General features: G+C 35.8%; 1 pseudogene; it reads left to right on the top strand.

The window, feature by feature from the left end:
* Window positions 1–21,843, top strand: part of LOC113077237 (rho GTPase-activating protein 39-like) — a 34,446-nt pseudogene extending 12,603 nt beyond the window's left edge.
* The last annotated feature ends 657 nt before the right edge of the window (window positions 21,844–22,500 follow it).

Genomic DNA, 22,500 nt, shown 5'->3' with positions numbered 1-22,500 from the left:
TTTTACATATTTTGTGAAAGTACATTTGTATACATTGTATGTGATGATCATATTTCACTTTATTAAAAAAAAAATAATAATAATATATATATATATATATATATATATATATATATATATATATATATATATATATATATATATTTATTTATTTATTTATTTAAAATCACATTATTAGTGTCACCCATTCACTTGGAAAATCTTAAATCTTTAAAATATGCTCAGTTTTTATTTTAAATTAATATAAGTATCTATTTTACTTTATGCATATCTGTTTGTGATCCACTTGAATAATCAGAGGCTTATTTTGTACAATATTTTGAATTAATAAAAGATACAGTATGAAGAGCTGAAATCACACAATCCAGTGAGACAAGGAGAAACTTAAAGCTTCACATTTAATGTTACTTTCAATTTCATTGTAATTATCTGTAATAATTTGTGAAATTTACTTTTGAAAGTTTACTTTTTACTTTGTGAAATTTTTACTTTTTTGAAAAAAACTTTTTTTATTTTTTGGTCAGTGTAATATTTAGTCCTTCATAAAAATTATCAATTTCAGAAGGTTTATTAACATTTTTTTATTTTTTTGTTCGAATACACTGGTTAAACTAATCATAATAATCTTAAAACTGATAAAATCTGACATATTCGTCTGCATTTCTGTGACTAGTTCACTCTTACTGTTTTTGTCCATATTTATAATATACTTAAAATATTGATAGACTGATATTTTGGGCATTACATTCCAGAATCTACTGACTGCACTTCTGTTTTTGAATTATTTGGGTTAATATATATTTATGCAATTTTTTATGCAATTAGTTTTTTGGGTATATTTCTAGCAATAGCCAAAAATACATAATATGGGTCACAATTATCTATTTTTCTTTTGTGACAAAAATCATTAGGATATTAAGTACAGATCATGTTCCATGAAGATATTTTGTAAATTAACTTTTTTACTTTTGATTAGTAATATGCATTGCTAAAAATTCATCTGGACAATTTTAAAGATGATTTTCTCAATTTTTCGATTTTTTTTGCACCAAATAGTTGTATCTCAGACAAATATTGTCAGATCATAACACACCATGCATCAATGGAAAGCTTATTTATTCAGCTTTGATAATTTGAAAAATCAACCCTCATGACTGGTTTTGTGGTCAAGGGTCACATATTATCTACTCGGTACAATCAGCTCCTCAATAATAATAATAAAAACAACTAAGATGCTGTGGTTGTTTCCTGATTATCCTGTTGCAGTTTTTTTCTGAGATAATGATCGACACTCAGATTTCTCCAGTGTTCTCAGCTCGTGTGTGTGTGTGTGTGTGTGTGTGTGTGTGTGAAGGTCAGGATGAACGCAGAGCTGCTGCGACTCATATCTGATGAATCTGAGGCTTTGAGAGATCCAGGAATAAGAGAAGACGGAGGAGGGAGTTTTATTAGGATGAATGATGAGGTGTCAGATTGTGTCTGTGGAGAAGAGCTGAAAGAGACCGAAATCATTTTTTAAATGTACATTTTTAGAAATATATTACTTTATAAACATGCAAAAAATAATAAGAGTCAGAATAATAATAGTAAATTTTAAAGCTATGCAGTTATTTAAATGAAATCAAATTCACCTCTCTGTGCTTATTATTTATATTACTTATATTAGTTATTTGATTTTGTTATATATGCATGTTAGTATATATATTAAAAGAAAAAATAATAGGAAATAAAGTTTATTATTAAGCAAAAATATTTTTAAATTAAGTTTTAAATAAAACGGAGTACATTTGACAAGAAAATACTGTTTTATTCTTTCAGCCTCAGAATCTCACTTTTAATTAAATGTGTTGCTTACGGTTTTAGTTGAATGTTTTCTGTTTTCATTTTAGCTATATTTTTAGTAATGTAGTTTTAAGCACATCAAGTTGAACTAATTTAAAATGAACAATGGAGCTGAAATAAAAACGTTTAGTTAACCTTTATTTTATTTCAAGTAACTTTTTACATATTTTATTTATTTTTCAGTTAAATTTAACTATAAAACTGCTACTCTCTTTGTAATTATTTGTGAAATCAGTTTCTTCAATAACGTCAAAGTAAACCACCCAGCAAACACAGAACGTTCCCATAACGTTCCCGTATGGTTCCCATTTGGTTATTTTTTGGGAACCAAACAAGAACGTTCTTGGAATGTTCCCTGTAGGTTAATTTTAGGTTTAATTTGATTACCTTGGGAGAATGTTCGGGGAACGTTACCTGTAGGTTATTTTTAGGTTATATTTGATAACCTTGGGAGAATGTTCGGGGAACGTTGCCTGTAGGTTATTTTTAGGTTTAATTTGATAACCTTGTGAGAATGTTCGGGGAACGTTGCCTGTAGGTTATTTTTAGGTTTAATTTGATAACCTTGTGAGAATGTTCGGGGAACGTTGCCTGTAGGTTATTTTTAGGTTTAATTTGATAACCTTGGGAGAATGTTCTGGGAACGTTCCCTGTAGGTTATTTTTAGGTTATATTGATAACCTTGGGAGAATGTTCTGAGAACGTTCCCTGTAGGATATTTTTAGGTTATATTTGATAACCTTAGGAGAATGTTCTGGGAACGTTGCCTGTAGGTTATTTTTAGGTTTAATTTGATAACCTTAGGAGAATGTTCGGGGAACGTTGCCTGTAGGTTATTTTTAGGTTATATTTGATAACCTTAGGAGAATGTTCTGGTAACGTTGCCTGTAGGTTATTTTTAGGTTATATTTGATAACCTTAGGAGAATGTTCTGGGAACGTTCCCTGTAGGTTATTTTTAGGTTATATTTGATAACCTTAGGAGAATGTTCTGGGAACGTTCCCTGTAGGTTATTTTTAGGTTATATTTGATAACCTTAGGAGAATGTTCTGAGAATGTTCCCTGTAAGTTATGTTTTTATGATTTTAAGGGAACGTTCTGAGTAGGTTCCCGGAACGTTCCCCTAACCTTTAGGGAACGTTCTATTTACGTTAAGAAAACTTTCCTGGATAACCAATAGGGAACGTTCTGGCAACGTTCTGGGAACCAAAAACTAACATTCCCAGAACGTGAAATTGTTAGCTGGGGCATAACCCAAATTTTATTCAGTGTAATATTTAGTAGTGTATATAAATATAGTATTTATTTTGTTATATATAATATTTAATTTGTCCTCCTAAGATGTATGCAAAACATTTTAAGAAGGTCGAGTTCTTTTCAGAATTTTTACAAATGAAAGATTTAAGAGTTTCAGTTGTATTTTGTAACATGTTTGTCAACGGTGTTTTACTTTGTGTTTGCTCTTTTTCTCTTCTCTGTTCTCCTTCGGTTTGCTCTGAGCTCGCTGGACTCTCTCTGATCTCATCTATAAATATAGATTTCCCCTTCACACTCGATTTCAGTGTGAGTTTGGGACAGTGATCGCTCCATTAATTCTGTTTGAAATGAGATGTCGTCGTCCGATCAGCTAATTGACTCATCCGTGTCTTCCTCTGATCTCTTTACACTTCTATCAACACACGCCAAAAACTCTCCAGATGGCTTCGCCGCTGAAGCGTGGCGGCTAAAGCATTATTAACCGGTTGAAGGAGCGTTCGCTGCTCAGTGTGAGGTGTACACACCATTAATAACAGTGTGCTGTCTTTAGAAAGAGGTTTGCAGCCAAGGTGACACATCTTAATGAAGAACATGGAGAATTATGGGTTTAATAGCAGCCAGAGTCATCTTCAGTGTTTCCTTTTCTCTAAATCCTCCTTGTTCTTTCTGTCGTTGTCTGTAAAGCGGCCACTGAGTCGGGATGAAGAGGTAAAATCCCATTCATTGTCTCCACTGAGAAATTGATTTTCGGCTCACCATGAGCTCTGAGGCTCTTAACTCATGATTTATGATTCTCAAGTCAATGCAATTTGCCCTCTTTTAAAGGGATAGTTCACCCAGTTGCCACCAGAACAGTAAAGAACATGTTTAGCTGAAACTGTGGTGTTTAGTGATTCATAACATGCAAGGCAATGGCTACCGTTTTTGAGAATTAAAAAAGAGCCTATTAAGAAACACAAAATTAATATGCATGGCTTCTGATGATAAATATTGAAAGGATCGATCTGTGCAAGAAACTCAACATTATAACCTGTAATCCAGAACCTCGGGTGAACAATTCTGGTTCATTTCATCATTAACCATTCATTTTTCAGTGTATTATATTATATTAAACACGCAACATTGATGTGAAATGTGGATGTTTTGCATGTCTAATGCATATAAAGTGAATCAATTAGTCTTCATCAGCTACCCTTTTTACATAAACAATGAGAAACCATGAAAATGTTCCCAAAATGTTGTGAATGATGTTGGGTTTCTTGCACAGACTGATTTTTTCGCTTCATAAGACCTCATTATTTCGTCAGGAGCCATTGGGAATAATTTTGTGCTGCATGTATGTGCTTTTTTGACTCTCAAACTGACGGTAGCCATTGACTTGCATTTAATGAATCGCCAATGAACACAGTTTCAGCTAAAAATATTCCTTACTGTTTTACTGCATAAAGAAGTCACATACTTGGCTTGAGGGTGATTAAATTAACAGAAATGTTTCATTTTTGGGTGAACTATCCCTTTAACAGTTTTTTTGTTGTTGTTAGTTTTTTTATCTGTGTGTTATCAGATAAACTCAGACAGTCATTTGCGGAGGTTTTCGTCACATTAAATCCTTGTGCTCTCGCTTATATGTAGAGATGAAGGACAGATGAACATCTCTCTCTCTATATATAGACACGGTGAGAAAGGTAAAGGGCAGGTCGTAGACAGAAGGATGGATAGAAACAAGCTGGAGAGGTTAGTAGACCATCCCCATGTGACTTTGACCTTCTGTCTCAAGAATACAAGCGTTTTGAGTCATTTTTGCCAATGCAGATGTGCTCTTTTGATGTAAGCATGCTCGATCTGTCTTGAATAATTGCTCTTTCATATGCATTTTCTGTCACTGTTATAGTATGTGTTGCTTTTTATTCTCTCTCTGTGATTTGACCTGCTGTGGTTCTGCGGTGAGAGCTTTAAATCCAGTTGCATGATTAGTGGCACCTTGTAAAGCGCGGTCGGTCGGTGAACGCTGCAGATGGCGGCTGTTAACAGCACTGCAGCAGAGAGCCTGTCAATCAATAGCAGTGCATCTGCTGGACTCCACCCACACCATCAGCCGTCAAAACATTACTAACATTACCATTCAGGAAACTCCTTTCATCAGGCTACAATGCAAAAAAAAAAGTAAAAAAAAAAATTAATAAATAAAAATTATTGGATTTTTTTTTGTCTTGTTTTCCAGCATAAATATCTAACAATCAAGAGAGAGAGACACTTTACAATATTACTTTTTCTTCTGCAGAAATCTAAATGAAGTGAGTTTTTGCATAAAACAAGAGCACATATCTGTCAGTGGGGAGAGAATCAGAAATCATCTTAATTCAAAGGAAAACCATGTTTTTTATTTCCTTTATTGACAAATAATTAGGGATGCACGATAATATCGGCACAACATCGGTATCGGCCGATAAAAGCTTAAAATGACCATTATCGGTATCGGCCGATATGAATATTTCTGCCGATGAGCCAAACCGATATTCTCCAAGTGAAATAATTGACCTGTTTTTCAGATGTGAATGTCTGTCTACATTTGTAAAATAATAAATTTATGGTAGAATCAGTACAGAAGAGATACATGGATTTCTCTTCAGTAAAATTAAAGTTTAAATATATCAGTATATATTTGTAAATATATCAGTATATATTTGTATATATATATCGATATCGGTATCGGCATCGGCCAAAATTATTTAGAAAATATCGGCATATCGAATATCGGCCAAAATCCAATATCGTGCATCCCTACAAATAATGATATATTATTATTAATATTATTAATAATGTTATTATTAATATGATTCATATTATTATTATTATTAATACTATTATTAATATTATTAATATTATTATTGTTAATATTATTAACATTATTAATAATATTATTAATATTATTGTTACTATTATTAACAATTATTATATTAATATTATTATTATTTTTTATTCTTTAATTCTATAACAACCCTTATCTGTCTTGATTATTTGATCAGACCATCAAATGTTGCAAAAGGTAAAAATAAATAAATAAATGCAGAATTGATAAAAATAAAAAAAGTTTGTATGTTTTTGAAAATCTCGTCTGCTTACCCATGCTGCATTTACATGATCAAAAATACATTAACAACTGCTAAATGTTATTAGACTTAAAATAACTGTTGTTTATGTGAATATCTGTTAAAGTGTAATTTATTTCTGTGAGGCACTGCTGTATTTTCAATATTCAAAACATTGTGCTTCTGAATGATTTCAGGATTCTTTGATGAATGGAAAACATTTAATGCATCCTTGCTGAATAGAAGTATTAATTTCTTTAAAAATCTAGGATGATGATTAGACGCCATTCAGTGAACTAATAGTTTTAAATGCTTTTCGTAATAGCAGGCACTATATAGTGCACACTAGGCAGTGAGTAGTGCTCTAGTATTGCACTGTAACCGTGATCTCCAGAACATTGAGCTATTCTCTTATGAATATACCTCCTGAATAACACGTTTATGAAGATCCATATTAAAGTCCTGAAGAGTGCAATCTGATCATATGCTTCAGATGGAAGATCCAGACGGATTAAATTACCCAGCGTCCCCTCTGACCAGCTTCCCGAAAATGCTTTCAGCAGGATTCGAGCGATCAGGTTCTCCTGGATTAGAGCCGATTAGATCTGATTAAAGGATCAGAGGACATTTACTATGGGATTACCAGAGCTGATTATCACACACACATAGTGTGCATATTCAATGCAAATAACATCTGAACACATCAACACGCAGCCTGGAGCGCCAAAACATCTTTGTTTCAGTTTTTGAACGTGTAGACCTTTTGCATTATTTAGAATTAGCAGTTTTTGCCAAATTCTGCAGCGTTTGTGCTTCAGATATGGATGTTTTCTCTAATCATGTGTCTTGTTCAACAATGCCACTAACATTTTCTTTAGAAAGTATTTGGAAAAAAATATGTTTTATATTTGCCCTTCATAAGATTTTTTTTTCTATTCAGGCTTTTAAATTATGAAAAATGTAAACAAATCGACGGCGATGTTATGAAACGAGCATCTCTCTGCCTGATGGGATTTTGCTGCTTATGTTGTATATCTCACACACACACACACACACACACACACACACACACACACACACACACACACACACACACACACACAAACACACTGTAATTTGTTACTCACATGAAAAATCATGATGACTCTATATATGAGTGTAATCCTTTCTCTGACATCATTACTTTCCGTATTTGGGTGCATCTCACAAAAACATATCATCAATCATATTTGAAGAAAAAAAAATATATATATATATATGTATATATGTAGATATGTATATTTTATTTTGCATAAAGACATTGAGTTTTATTTTTAAGATTGTGACTATTTTTATAGTATTTTATTTTATTATAATTTTTTATATTATTTTTGTGATACTAAAAATTTAATATATATATTTTTAAACTTTGTATATATTTATTTATTTAGACAAAATGTGCTTGTTTATATATTTATACATAATTTTTTTTACAGAATTTTTGAATTTCATTAAAATGATTTTCATTAGATTCTCTCTCAGTACTGTAATATATATATTAATATTTGTATATATCTTTATTTTCTTTTGCTTTACAGTAGCAATCCAACAATTTTATAACATAAATATAAATAAAATATATACAAAATATATACTGGCTTTGTTTTCTTTTAGCAAGAAATGTATTTTCTCCCCTTTGAATTTGTGCTGAAATACACCTAAACAAACTAATCAAGGTCTTCAGGATTCAGGTTTTTTTCAGGGTTGGAGCTCAACTCCACGACTGACGTTTCCTACCCCTCCATTAACACTTTCCTCTAACATAAAGCATGTTTCTGTATGTTTATGTGTTGATAGGTTGGAATGGGTGGAAATCATCGAGCCGCGCACCCGGGAGCGCATGTACGCCAACCTGCTGACGGGCGAGTGTGTTTGGGACGCCCCGGCGGGCGTACAGATCAAGCGCAGTGGACAGGATCAGTGGTGGGAGCTTTTCGACTCCAAAACGTCCCGATTCTACTACTATAATGCTTCGACCCAGCACACCGTCTGGCACCGCCCACACAGCTGTGACATCATCCCCCTCGCCAAACTACAGACCCTCAAGCAGAACACCAACACAGCTCCGCCCACCACCACCTCCGCCGACAACAGCCCCGCCCACAGCGCCATCAGCACCACATCATCACAGGAGCAGGAGGAGAAGACATCCACCGCCGAGGAGGGAGACAGGTGAGCACATCCCAGATCTGAACATCTACTCACCTTCAGGCCATCCCAGATCTAGATGAGTTTGTTTCTTCGTCAGATTTGGAGAAATGTAGCATTGCATGCTTAATTTCTGGCAGTATTGTTGGCTTGATTGCACACACACTATTGAAAAAGAGCTGACCTGAATTCACCGGGACTCTTATTTTGAAATGTATTTAAGGACTCTTATTTTGAAATGTATTTGGCGGCTCTTCATAAAAAAAAAGTAACATTGACATAATTCATCAGCAGTCGATCATACGCGATTTATTAGGCTAAAAATGTGAGGAATTAATGAACAGCATTTAATGTAGCATTGCATCACATGCTGACTGCGAGTGAATGGGTGCCGTCAGAATGAGAGTCCAAACAGCTGATAAAAACATCACAATAATCCACAGCACTCCAGTTCATCAGTGAACATCTGGAGAAGACAAAAATGAAACAAATACATCAAGACATTTTTAGCTAACTATGAGTCAATAATCTATAATAACACCTATGGTCTGAATCAGGAGAGAAATCTGCACAGATCAAGCCAAAACAGCTCACTAAAGGTTTTTTTTCTCAATTTTTGTCACCGATGGAGTGTCTGTTCTTTGCTACTGTCGCATTTCCCTGCCAGTATTATTGGCTTGATTGCACAGACACTATTGAAAGAGAGCTGACCTGGATTCACCAGGACTCTTATTTTGAAATGTCTTTGCTGACTCTTCATTCATTTTTTTTTAAACATTTTCATAATTCATTAGCAGTTGATCATAAGTGATTTATTAGGCTAAAAATGTGAGGAATTAATTAACCGCATGTATTAAATGAGATTTTAGAAATATAATAATCATGTTAGACGGTATCAAAATTGGTGCTTTTTTCCCCATCCCTAAATTTACGACCTCTACATTTGTTATAGCATTCATAGCTTTTTAATGACCCACAAAAAAATGCTCCTAAATGCATTGAACAGTTCACACACAGCAATGCCCTGGGGGAGCTGACATGGAAAACATCCCAGAATCCCCTTTGATTTCACTCTGAGACCCAGACGACACTGTTGGAAGTCAGATTTCATTTAGTTGGACCGTCTGAGCCAGCGTCCCCATCCAAAAGTACATCCCTTATAGTCGGTCTTGAGACGCTCTTTAAGACGGACAGCTCTTGTTTTTATTTGTTTCATTAGATCACTGCTGTAAGTGGTTTTGACCAGAAATAAACAGCTTTGTGTTGAGACTTCAATATAAGTGCAGGCTACAATACTATGCATGCTATCTCCAGTGGTGGACAGTAACGGAGTAGCTTTACTTCGTTACTGTACTTAAGTACATTTTTCAATTATCTGTACTTTACTGAAGTAGTTTTATTTTGAGTAACTTTTACTTTTACTTCACTACATTCCAAAGCATAAGATCGTACTTTTAACTTCACTACATTTCATAAAACATATCGTTACTCCCTATAATATATCACGTGCTCCGACACGCAGAAGCGGTGTCTTTTCAAAATAAACTTTACTCAGATCGCGAATCGCACCAAACGATTCGTTTACGAATTAGAATGATCCGATTGCAGCTGTTCTGGAGTCGACCACTCACTGATTCAAATGAACCGTTAAGTGCGAGTCTCCAGAAGTAAGAACCGGGAGATCTTGTGAGCGTGCGTGCGTCTGATGTTGCTAAAAGTAAGTTATTAATGTCGAAATTTAGGATTAATTATTGTAACTGAAAATCATATTTAGGTCAAAATTGTCAGTTGTTTGGGAACTAAATCCGCTGTAAAGAGAGAACTATTTAAGCCCACTGAAATGCTCCAGTGCAAAGCAGACACATCTATCAGCGTCTCCGTGTATTAGGTTAAAAAAAAAAAAAAAACCTTAAACTAACTAAAATAACTCATGCTTGTCCAAATTCCCCGCAACCGTAATATTAAATGGAGTTATTTTTTACATTCTTTGGTCGAAGTTTTCAGATCGGCACTTCGGAGCCTGTTCGGTTGATTCAGATCGGCACTTCGGAGCCTGTTCGCGACTCGGTTGATTCAGATCGGCACTTCGGAGCCTGTTCGCGACTCGGTTGATTCAGATCGGCACTTCGGAGACTGTTCGCGACTCGGTTGATTCAGATCGGCACTTCGGAGCCTGTTCGCGACTCGGTTGATTCAGATCGGCCCTTCGGAGACTGTTCGCGACTCGGTTGATTCAGATCGGCACTTCGGAGCCTGTTCGCGACTCGGTTGATTCAGATCGGCACTTCGGAGCCTGTTCGCGACTCGGTTGATTCAGAGCTCCACTTCGGAGCATGTTCGCGACTCGGTTGATTCTGATCGGGAAATTGGAGCATGTTTGAGATTTTTTTAAATTCAGATCTGGACATCGAAGCAAGTTTGTCAAACGGTTAATTGATGATAAATGAATATTTGGACTTGAGGATTTTTTTTACCTGTCGATTCAGCATGTACATGGACCCACACACAAAGGTGGACACACTCTAGACTTAATCATCAGTAAAGCTCTAAACTTTTCATCCATTGTTATTAAGGACGTTGTTCATAACCGCTCTGAAAATAAGTAGCCTAAATATTGTTAGCTGATGCTAACTGTCTAGCTAACAAGCTTGCTGGTGCTAACTTGAGGTAATTTTATAATGTCCAAATATTTTTATTCAACCACCTATATATATATATATATATATATATATATATATATATATATATATATATATATATATATATATATATATATATTACATCTGGGGAGAAAAGAAAGGATGTGATGTTCAGAACATGGTAATTACAGTAATTATCAAAGAGGGGAAGAGATGCACCCCGTTTGGCCAGGGGTGTTTTTACACTCCAGACAAGGTTTGAGAAGGAAAAAATCATTATGAAAATATAATTATATTCTCCTTAAAATCTTCAGGCCTTATTATCATGTCATATATAACTGTGATGTTCTGTAAAACAACAAACTTTAAAATACTTTGTTCTTACTGGTTTTCTCTCAGGTACATCACAGTGTAAGCTTCACAGTGAACATTACTCTCGTCAGCGTAGTCCATATCAACAACAAAAATATATCTTCACTCCATATAATGGTTATTTTGGAATAAATCCCAGGTATTTTGAGCAGTAGGATTATTAAAAAAAAGTGCTAATATAAAATTAAATTAGCCTATATAAAATTGCAAACATCTATCTTTCAGTACTTTTTTACTTAAGTACATAAAAAATTGAGTACTTTTGTACTTTCACTTGAGTAAAATTGAAAAAGGAGTACTTTTACTTTTACTGGAGTAATATTTTATCATACGTATCTGTACTTTTACTGAAGTACTTGATTTGTGTACTTCGTCCACCACTGGCTATCTCTGTGCAGTATGTGGATTTTCTGTATGCATGGAATAGAGTGCAAGTCAATGCAATTTTTTTCTTAAGAAATTCGTATTACTGTTTTAATTCAATGGGGTTTTCAGTCTGTTGCACTATATGTGATGCATACAGAAAATCTAAATGATGTATATGCATAAATATTATATACTGCAAAAATAGCATGCATAGTATTTTTGTGATTAATTTTGTTTCTAGAGAAGTATTAGCCATAAGAGCATAACCTTTCCAGACAAACCTACCATGAGCTCTGAGGTTATAAAAAATGATGCAGGATGCCTCCATTAAAAAGTGACTTTGCATTTAATTGCTGAAATGCTTCCGGAAACCTGAGAGATGTGGGCGGTCGAAGACACATGCATGGTTAAAGTCGGATGGCTTGCTGCTTAATTGTGAGAGACTATACAAATTTGCGTGTGCATTAAAAAAAGAACGGAAGAAAAGACTGAAGAACACATGCATATCACGCTTCAAGCTGGTTTTTTTTATTTTTTATTTAATATTCCAACAATGTTACATTTAAATAGTTTTATCCCACGAGGAACGCAGCGGACTATGAAGGAAGGGTCGTGAAATGATTTCGTGTGACAGAGGAGGAGGAGAGTATGTGTAAATTGATTTGAAGGTCGGATATGCATGAATAATTAATATCCAGCGGAAAACACTGCTCACTTTGTAGTGGGTCTCTTGCTCGAGAGAGAGACGGAGTGAGAGATAAGTTTCTTGTGTTTGGAGTTTTAATCCAGCTACTAAAGAAGCGAACACACACACACACACACACACACACACACACACACACTTGGCTGTGTAATCCAGTCTGGTCGGCTCGTGGTGGCCAAGTACTGAATTGATTTGACACACTTCTTTCTCGATCGCTCAGAGGCCTTTTTTGTCTGCTTTAAACTCACAGACCTCTTCGATTTAGATCTTTATAAAATTGCCCTTGAAAGGCTTGAAGGCTTTTTAGTGGTCATACATCACTAGTATTATTGCAACATTTTCCTAAAAAGACTCATCAATCCCTCTTATTAAATAGAGACACTTTTTTATCATGCAGTGAATTCTTAATGGATAAAACCCCACACTTTTTTCCCCCTCATTGAATATCGCTGTACTTGGAAATTCATCACATTTAAGAAGTGGTTTGTGATCATTTCAGAACAAGACATTTTAACATCTTAGTTGTAATAAACTGATATTTTGCACTTGAAAATTAGTTTGGAGATCTGAAGGTTAAGATGTGTCTACAGTGTTATGTATTTTTTCATTTAATTAATTTTTTTCAAAACAATGGATTAGATTTTTTATTTTGATAAATAGTAAAGAAAATCTGATTATTAAATCTTGTTTTCTCGTTTAATAATACAATTTTATTATCTATTTAAGTGTATTAAATGGGCAATATCTTATAGTAAAACAAAACAAGAGGTGCTTTTTTTCCCCTTAAAAATAAATGTTTGTATTTTAATTTACTTTTATTTTCTTTATCTGATTTTACTTTTCATTATGTCCCTTTAATAAATATATTTATATACTTTTTATAATAATAATAATTCTAAATAACTATATATTAAAGGAAAATAAAAATTCACACCATAAAATTAAAATTAAAAAATATTATTACAAAATAATAACTAAAAAAGATAAAATAAAAATCTATTTAATGTATTTAGTAAAAAAAAATGTTATGTCTTATATTCTCTTGTTTAGGTTCAGATGGGGCACTGGCACCAGAGAGAGGATGCTCATCAAGGTTTCGGATCGGGAACCCAGTTTTCTGACACAGGGAAACGGATACTCCAGTTCTTCCCCACGCTCCAGACGCTCGTCCAACAATGCCCCTTCTGACCCTGAAGCCACGCCCCTTTCCCTTCCTGACCGCCCCGCATCGCAGTCTCCGTTCCTGAAGAAGGCGGAGTTAGGCGGCACTCAGCGCCACTGTTCGGGCGATTCCCAACCATCATCCCCCCGCTTCACTTACGAGCCTCCTTTGTACGAAGAACCGCCCTCGGAATACCAGTCTCCGCCTATTTATGAGGAACCGCCCACTGACATGCACTGCGACCAGGCCTTTTTTGGCTCTGACAGGTCTCCGGCACGTCTTTACCACTCCCCCAAGCAAAGCCCATCTCCTTACGGTCAACTTGTGTTGACGAGACAGCGTAGCTCCACCCCCGAAACGATGCCCAATCAGGGGGGCGACCGAGACTATAGCTCAAGTGGGCGGGACTACAGCTCCAGTGGGCGGGATTATAGCTCGGGAATGAGGGACTACAGCTCTGGTGGGCGGGATTACAATTCTAGTGGGCGGGAGTATAGCGCAGCTGGGCGGGAATATGTAAAGCAGCTAGTATATGTCGAGCAGTCTGGCTCCTCCCCTCGATTTAGGACGACAGAGCGTCTGCTGAGCTACGGGACGACCAGTTCAAATAGCCTTTCAGCCGGATTTTCTTACGGTGGCTCCTTTACGTTACAGCACAGTCACGACCTCAACGGTGGCAACCGGAAACGTAAGAACCGGAAGCCGTCTTTGCCGGGAGGAGAGGGTGATGGCATGGGGTCTGGACTCGGGGCCATGATCACTCAAGCCCGGTTGGCATGGGAGGCTCAGCAGATGTTACATCAGCGAGGGGGCGTGTCTTCCGACCAGGGAGCGAAAGACGGGTATGAAAGCGACGGGGCAATGCCCCTTCCACTGCCTGGTCCAGTGGTGCGGGCGTTCAGCGAAGACGAAGCCCTTGCGCAACAGGACAGCCACTGGAGACGTGCCACCCTGGACAGACTGGCATTTCCTCAGACGCTGCTAGAAAAGAGTCTGTCAGTGCAAACCAACCTGGCATCACCTGAACCTTACCTTCATCCCTCGCAGGTAATGCACAGCAACAAGCACAATGCATCAAAACTCAAAACATTGCCTAGATTCCCATATTTATGATACTGCAGCAAGCCAGTCAAGCATCACCTTCACAATTAGTTATACTTTGGCTTAATTCTCTAGCTTTCAAACCTCTGGTATTAGACTTTTGCATGTGTCGTCCTGTAGCAATAGAGTAATCTGAATGTGAGATACAGAGGATGCACTACAGGAGCTCAGGTTTTGGTTGTTTTCCTCACTTATGCTAATTTTTCTCTGAGGCAAAGCAAATGCGCCAGTAACTGTGGCTTTATTATACATTAGACGCACTTCACTGTTTATTTAACAGCAATGAACTCAAATCATGTTTTCTGGTTATGTATTATGATGTCAGTGCTCTGTTTTTGCAGTTTTCAGTTGCGTAATAGAAAGTTTTTTGGACACATTGGCACTGAGGTGAATGAGCTGGAATCCTCTGATGAGCTGAACTCTGAGCTCTTTCAGCCCAATATAATGAGTCCAGAATCAGGCCTGAACCGCTGCTTAAATGCTGCCATTGAGGTTAATTGGGACGGCTGACCCTCAGACGCTTGTTACCCAACCAGTCATTACTTTGTTCTGGAGATATCGGGCTGAGCTGAGCTGATCTCGCAGGCTAAATGCTGTGAGTGTTCCTTCGAGGGATTCTTAGGTTCTGCTCTATTTGCGAATAATAATGGAGACAGACAGGAAACACTGTAAGACAAACAGTGACCCTCGAAATTAATGATGATTCCCAAATAAATACATGCAGCTCAGACAATAATCTCAAAACCTCCCAGAGCACCCTAGCCACTGCATAACAACAGTCTAAAAATGAGTCAGAGCACCCTAGCAACTGCATAACAACAGTCTAAAAATGAGTCAGAGCACCCTAGCAACTGCATAACAACCGTCTAAAACTGAGTCAGAGCACCCCTAGCAACTGCATAACAACATTCTTAAAAACCTACCAGTTTACCGTAGTAACTGCATAGCAACGCTCCTAAAATCCATCCTGAACACCCTAGCAACGGCATAGCAACACTCTTAAAAATCGGCCAGAAACCCTAGCAACTGCATAGCAACACTCCTAAAAACCCACCTGAACACCCAAGCAACTGCATAGCAACACTCTAAAATCCAACCTGAACACCCTAGCAACTGCATAGCAACACTCTTAAAAATCGGCCTGAACACCCTAGCAACTGCATAGCAACACTCCTAAAATCCATCCTGAACACCCTAGCAACTGCATAGCAACACTCCTAAAATCCAACCTGAACCCCCTAGCAACTGCATAGCAACACTCCTAAAATCCATCCTGAACACCCTAGCAACTGCATAGCAACCCTCCTAAAATCCATCCTGAACACCCTAGCAACACTCCTAAAATCCATCCTGAACACCCTAGCAACTGCATAGCAACCCTCCTAAAATCCATCCTGAACACCCTAGCAACTGCATAGCAACACTCTTAAAAATCGGCCTGAACACCCTAGCAACTGCATAGCAACACTCCTAAAATCCAACCTGAACACCCTAGCAACTGCATAGCAACCCTCCTAAAATCCATCCTGAACACCCTAGCAACTGCATAGCAACCCTCCTAAAATCCATCCTGAACACCCTAGCAACTGCATAGCAACACTCCTAAAATCCATCCTGAACACCCTAGCAACTGCATAGCAACACTCCTAAAATCCAACCTGAACACCCTAGCAACTGCATAGCAACAATCCTAAAATCCAACCTGAACACCCTAGCAACTGCATAGCAACCCTCCTAAAATCCATCCTGAACACCCTAGCAACTGCATAGCAACCCTCCTAAAATCCAACCTGAACACCCTAGCAACTGCATAGCACCTTCCTAAAATCCATCCTGAACACCCTAGCAACTGCATAGCAACACTCCTAAAAACCCACCTGAACACCCTAGCAACTGCATAGCAACAGTCCTAAAATCCAACCTGAACACCCTAGCAACTGCATAGCAACACTCCTAAAAACCCACCTGAACATCCTAGCAACTGTGTAGCAACAATCTAATAAACAGCCTAGCAACTGTGTAGAAATGCGCTTAAAAATCGTCCAGTACACCCTAGCAACGGCATAGATATGCTTTTAAAAACCTCCCCGTACACCCTAGCAACTGCATAGCAACAAATCTCAAAAACAGCCTAGCAACTGCATAGCACCACTCTTAAAAATCGGCCAGTACACCCTAGCAACTGCATAGCAACACTCCTACAAACACCCTTGCAACAGTCTAAAAAACATCCTAGCAACTGTGTAGCAATGCTTTTAAAAACTGGACAGTTCACCCTAGCAACTGCATAGCAACAATCAAGAAACCGTCCAGAACAGTCTAGCAAATACATAGCAACGCTCTATACAACATCTAGCATGCCCTAGCCTAGCAACTGCAGGTGCAAACTCTTCAGGACAGTTTGTGTCTCTGTGTTCTGGATTTGCAGTGTTTTCTGGGAGGTTTTAGACTGTTTCAGTGTGTTTGTCCAGCAGATCACACACACACACACACACGCCCTGCCGATGCACATCAATATTTCAGCATGTGCAGTTTGAAGAGTGGTCGTCGTGCTTATGTAAGGCATCACACTCTCCACACCTACAATCCAAAGATAAGAGTCAGAAATCATATTGTGCTTAAAGAAATTGAAACCTGTTTTAGGACTGTTATAGGATTTGTTGCTCACTTTCAAACACATTTTCCCTCAAAATCGTACTTTAAAATATTAAATTATTAGAAAAAAGCTTTCAAACTTGATTTTTATTTACTTTTTTATTTACTCAAGAAGTTAATTATTATATGTTTAATATCAAAATTAATATAATATTAAGTAATATTAATATATGATGTCTGTATTAATTTTTTTAAAGCTTGTCTGTGTTTATTTTTCTTACCCTAACAGCAATTAGTATTTTTATTTGTATTTTTTAATTTTAAGCAGAATTACTATTTCTAAATCATTGAAAAAATATACATATATTTATTGTTAGAATTTTTTATATTTCTGCTTAAGACAAGAAAATAAAACTGTTTAAAGTGTTTGCTAATTTTTGCAACATTTATTTGAGTTAGTGTTGCTATGCAGTTGCTAGGGTGTTCTGTGTAAGTGCTTTGAGTGTTGCTATGCAGTTGCTAGGGTGTTTCTGGGTAAATTCTTAGAGTGTTGCTATGCAGTTGCTAGGGCGTTCTGGGTAAGATCTTAGAGTGTAGAGTGTTGCTATGCAGTTGCTAGGGTGTTCTGGGTACGTTCTTAGAGTGTTGCTATGCAGTTGCTAGGGTGTTCTGCGTAAGTGCTTTGAGTGTTGCTATGCAGTTGCCTAGGGTGTTCTGTGTAAGTTCTTTGAGTGTTGCTATGCAGTTGCTAGGGTGTTCTGGGTAAATTCTTAGAGTGTTGCTATGCAGTTGCTAGGGTGTTCTGGGTACGTTCTTAGAGTGTAGAGTGTTGCTATGCAGTTGCTAGGGTGTTCTGGGTACGTTCTTAGAGTGTTGCTATGCAGTTGCTAGGGTGTTCTGCGTAAGTGCTTTGAGTGTTGCTATGCAGTTGCTAGGGTGTTCTGTGTAAGTTCTTTGAGTGTTGCTATGCAGTTGCTAGGGTGTTCTGGGTAAATTCTTAGAGTGTTGCTATGCAGTTGCTAGGGTTGTTCTGGGTACGTACTTAGAGTGTTGCTATGCAGTTGCTAGGGTGTTCTGGGTAAGTTCTTAGAGTGTTGCTATGCAGTTGCTAGGGTGTTCTGGCTAAGTTCTTAGAGTGTTGCTATGCAGTTGCTAAGGGTGTTCTGGGAAGTTCTTAGAGTGTTGCTATGCAGTTGCTAGGCTGTTCTGGGTAAGTTCTTAGAGTGTTGCTATGCAGTTGCTAGGCTGTTCTGGCTAAGTTCTTAGAGTGTTGCTATGCAGTTGCTAGGATGATCTGGGTAAGTTCTTAGAGTGTTGCTATGCAGGTTTCTAGGCGCGTTCTGGCTAAGTTCTTAGAGTGTTTCTATGCAGTTTGCAGGCTGTTCTGGCTAAGTTCTTAGAGTGTTGCTATGCAGTTGCTAGGGGTTCTGGCTAAGTTCTTAGAGTGTTGCTATGCAGTTGCTAGGCTGTTCTGGCTAAGTTCTTAGAGTGTTTCTATGCAGTTGCTAGGCTGTTCTGGCTAAGTTCTTAGAGTGTTGCTATGCAGTTGCTAGGGTGTTCTGGCTAAGTTCTTAGAGTGGTTGCTATGCAGTTTGCTAGGCTGTTCTGGCTAGTTCTTAGAGTGTTGCTATGCAGTTGCTAGGCTGTTCTGGCTAAGTTCTTAGAGTGTTTCTATGCAGTTGCTAGGCTGTTCTGGCTAAGTTCTTAGAGTGTTGCTATGCAGTTGCTAGGCTGTTCTGGCTAAGTTCTTAGAGTGTTGCTATGCAGTTGCTAGGCTGTTCTGGCTAAGTTCTTAGAGTCCTCAGGTCCATGTTATTAATAATTTGGGAGTTTTTTGTGTTGTTTTGTTTCATGTACCTGTGCGTTTAACTTTGCATGATGCGTTTCATAAGCGCTGATGTTTCTGAGGCCACAGAGGGAAAGCGCCTGAATCTTTTGAAACTGTATAATTGTATAATTGCCTGAAGGAGGTATTTCTGCAGTCCTCATTATTTTGGGGCTTGACTCATTTCCTCTCGGCCTCCTCTTGACCTGCTCCTGTGACTAAGACCGGTTTATTATCTGTGCTTCCTCTGCTCTCAATGCTGCTCTTCAGCATCAGCACACAATGTTTTCTTTCTTTCAGTCGGAGGATCTCGGAGCGTGTTCTCAGTTCGAGGCCAGTCGTAACGCTCGTAACATGATGCCCAGCGCGAGCTGCGGCGTTTTCCCAGAGTTCACGCTCCGCAAACCGTCCTCCGAGACGGACATCGAGAACTGGGCGTCCAAACACTTCAACAAGCACACGCAGGTACACCAAAACACCCATTAAACCCTACAAAACCTACTGTTTCATATTTGATAAGTGAATATCTGGCCTCTAAATGATCAGCGTGATCAAAATTTTGCTTTATTTTTTAGTCCACTAATATGATCATCAGACATTTGAGGAATGTTTATTAGTTCATCTCTCAATCATCATTATATTACACTGCATTATATGTTTTGAACATTTAAATATCATCTTAAGACATATTAACGACTGATATTTATAAATTTATTTAAGTATCTGCTGTAAAGATATCATTGATTTACCATTAAGAGCATCAGAATTTCAATGTATAAATATCAGTCTCTGAATGAAATGTAGCTATTTTTCCTCTGATACTCTCAAATGAGTCATAAAAGTATTATATTTGATACAAAACTTAAAACACATTTTTACAAATATTTTGTCTAAAGGTTCAGTAAAAACTGTTCAATTTTTTTAAAAACAGATTTTTCGGACTATTATTTCATATGTCAGGCTTTACAGGGTTGAAATCTAACATAAAAATGTTTTTTAAAAAATGTAAAATGTAACAAAAATATTAATAAAAACTAATGAAAATGACAAAAAAAATGCACAACAAAATTACTAACATTAAAATGGATAATTAAAAATAAAAACAAAAAGAGAATATTAATAAAAAGGACAACAAAAACACACAACAGAGTTGTGGAAGATTAAACTAAAATGGAATTTTTTTTTTTTTTATTAATTCAAAATATTAATAAACACTAATACAAATTACAAAAACATGCAACAAAATTATGAAAATTTAAATGGCAAATATGAAATAAAAAAAGACTGATTGTAAATGTTATTAACAAGTGATTGAAAAAACTATTAAAAATTACAAAAATAGACATCAAAATTACTAAAATTAAAATATAAAATACAAAACTGATTCAAATATTTATTAAAAACTAATACATATTACAAAAATAGACAGCAAAATTACTAACACTAAAATTAAATGGAAAATATATAAATAAACTAATTCAAAATATTAGTAAAATCTAATACAATATATAAATAAACTAATTCAAAATATTAATAAAAGCTAATCAAAAATACAAAAACTAAACAAATTACTAAAATGAAAACAAAAATTATTAGAAGCAAGTTATAAAATTAACAAAAACACAAACAAACTGACTAAAGACTAATATTAAGTGTAAATATAAAAATATTAAATTAAAAACTAATTCAAAATATTAAGAACTAAAAAAAAAAAAAATATTATATAATATATATTACAGCAAAATTAATAAAACTAAAGTTACAACGGAAAATTAAAATAAAATGAACAAAAATTACTAAAACAAAAATTACGATTATTTTTTTCCCCCCGCAAATATTTGAAGCAGGTAATAAAATGACAAAATTAATATTACAAATATTCAAATTCAAAATATTATAAAAACGAACAAATTACTCAAACTAAAATAAAATGGAAATTATAAATAAGCATCAAAATATTCATAAAAGCTTATAAAATACAAAAATATGCAATAAATAAAAAATTATAAATATACTATTTAATATAAAATACACAGAACTACTAAAACGTAGATTAAAGTGTAAAATATCAAAATAAAAGTGAATTCAAAATATATTAAAAACTAACAAAAATACACAGCAAAATTACTAACAAAATTTAAGAAATATCTAAATAAATAATTCAAAATATTAATAAAGCTAATCAAAAATACAAGAATATGCAATAATTACTAAATATTATATAATATACTATTTAATATATAATACCACAGAACTACTAAAACGTAGATTAAAGTGTAAAAATAGAAAAATCCTCTGTGTTCCAGGGTCTGTTCAGGAGGAAAGTGTCGATCGCTAACATGCTAGCGTGGAGCAGCGAGCCCATCAAGAAGCCCATGATCATGACTACAGACCGGACGGTGAAGCGCGAGGCCGTGGAGCTCTTCAAACTCGTCCAGACCTACATGGGCGACCGTCGGGGCAAAGGCGAGCCTCTGTCCGTGGCTCTGGAGGTGGCAGTGAGGGGCTGGAGCTGTCAGGGTCTGAGAGACGAGCTCTACATCCAGCTCTGCAGACAGACCACGGAGAACTTCCGCTACGACAGTCTCCAGAGAGGATGGGAGCTCATGGCCATCTGTCTGGCCTTCTTCCCCCGACGCCTCGCTTCCACAACTATCTGGAGGGCTACATCTGCAGACACATGGACCCTCTCAACGACACCAAGGGTACGGGACACCCCACACATAAACATTAAACCACCTGCTTTTCCTGTTGATCTGGGATCCTGCCAAACTCAAACAAAATGGTGCAGGATTTACTTTGGTAGACATCGCTAGTGAATTTCACAGATAAGGACAAAGAAACATCAAGCAACACATTGCATTAAAGTGAAATTTAGAAATTATTTAAGCCTTAAAAATGTTATTTTCATATGAATTTAAAATATTTATATATTTTTATTTTATAATATGAATTACAAATATTTTATATGTTTTATTAATAATATTTTAATAATATCAGTGTAAAATATTTATATATTATTTATCAAATAAATATAAAATATTTCAGAAATTTGTATTCATAAAATGAGATTTAAAATATTCTATGTATAATATGATTTATTTTTTATTTATTTATAATATGAATTTAAAATATTTTGTTTTATTTATCATTTGAATTTAAAATAATTATATATGATTATTTATCATATGAATAAAATATTTTATATGTATTTATGTATAATATCATTACAATATATATTTTTATAATATAATTAAATTATGTAATAATATAAATGTAAATATTTATATATTGTATTTATAGTATCAATTTTAAATATTTTATATATTTTTTATAATATCAATTTAAAATATTTTATATAT

Source organism: Carassius auratus, unplaced genomic scaffold, assembly GCF_003368295.1.
Source record: "Carassius auratus strain Wakin unplaced genomic scaffold, ASM336829v1 scaf_tig00022029, whole genome shotgun sequence".
Lineage (NCBI taxonomy): Eukaryota > Metazoa > Chordata > Actinopteri > Cypriniformes > Cyprinidae > Carassius > Carassius auratus.
Note: the sequence above shows the minus strand (reverse complement) of the source record. Positions and strands in the feature narration are given on the sequence as shown.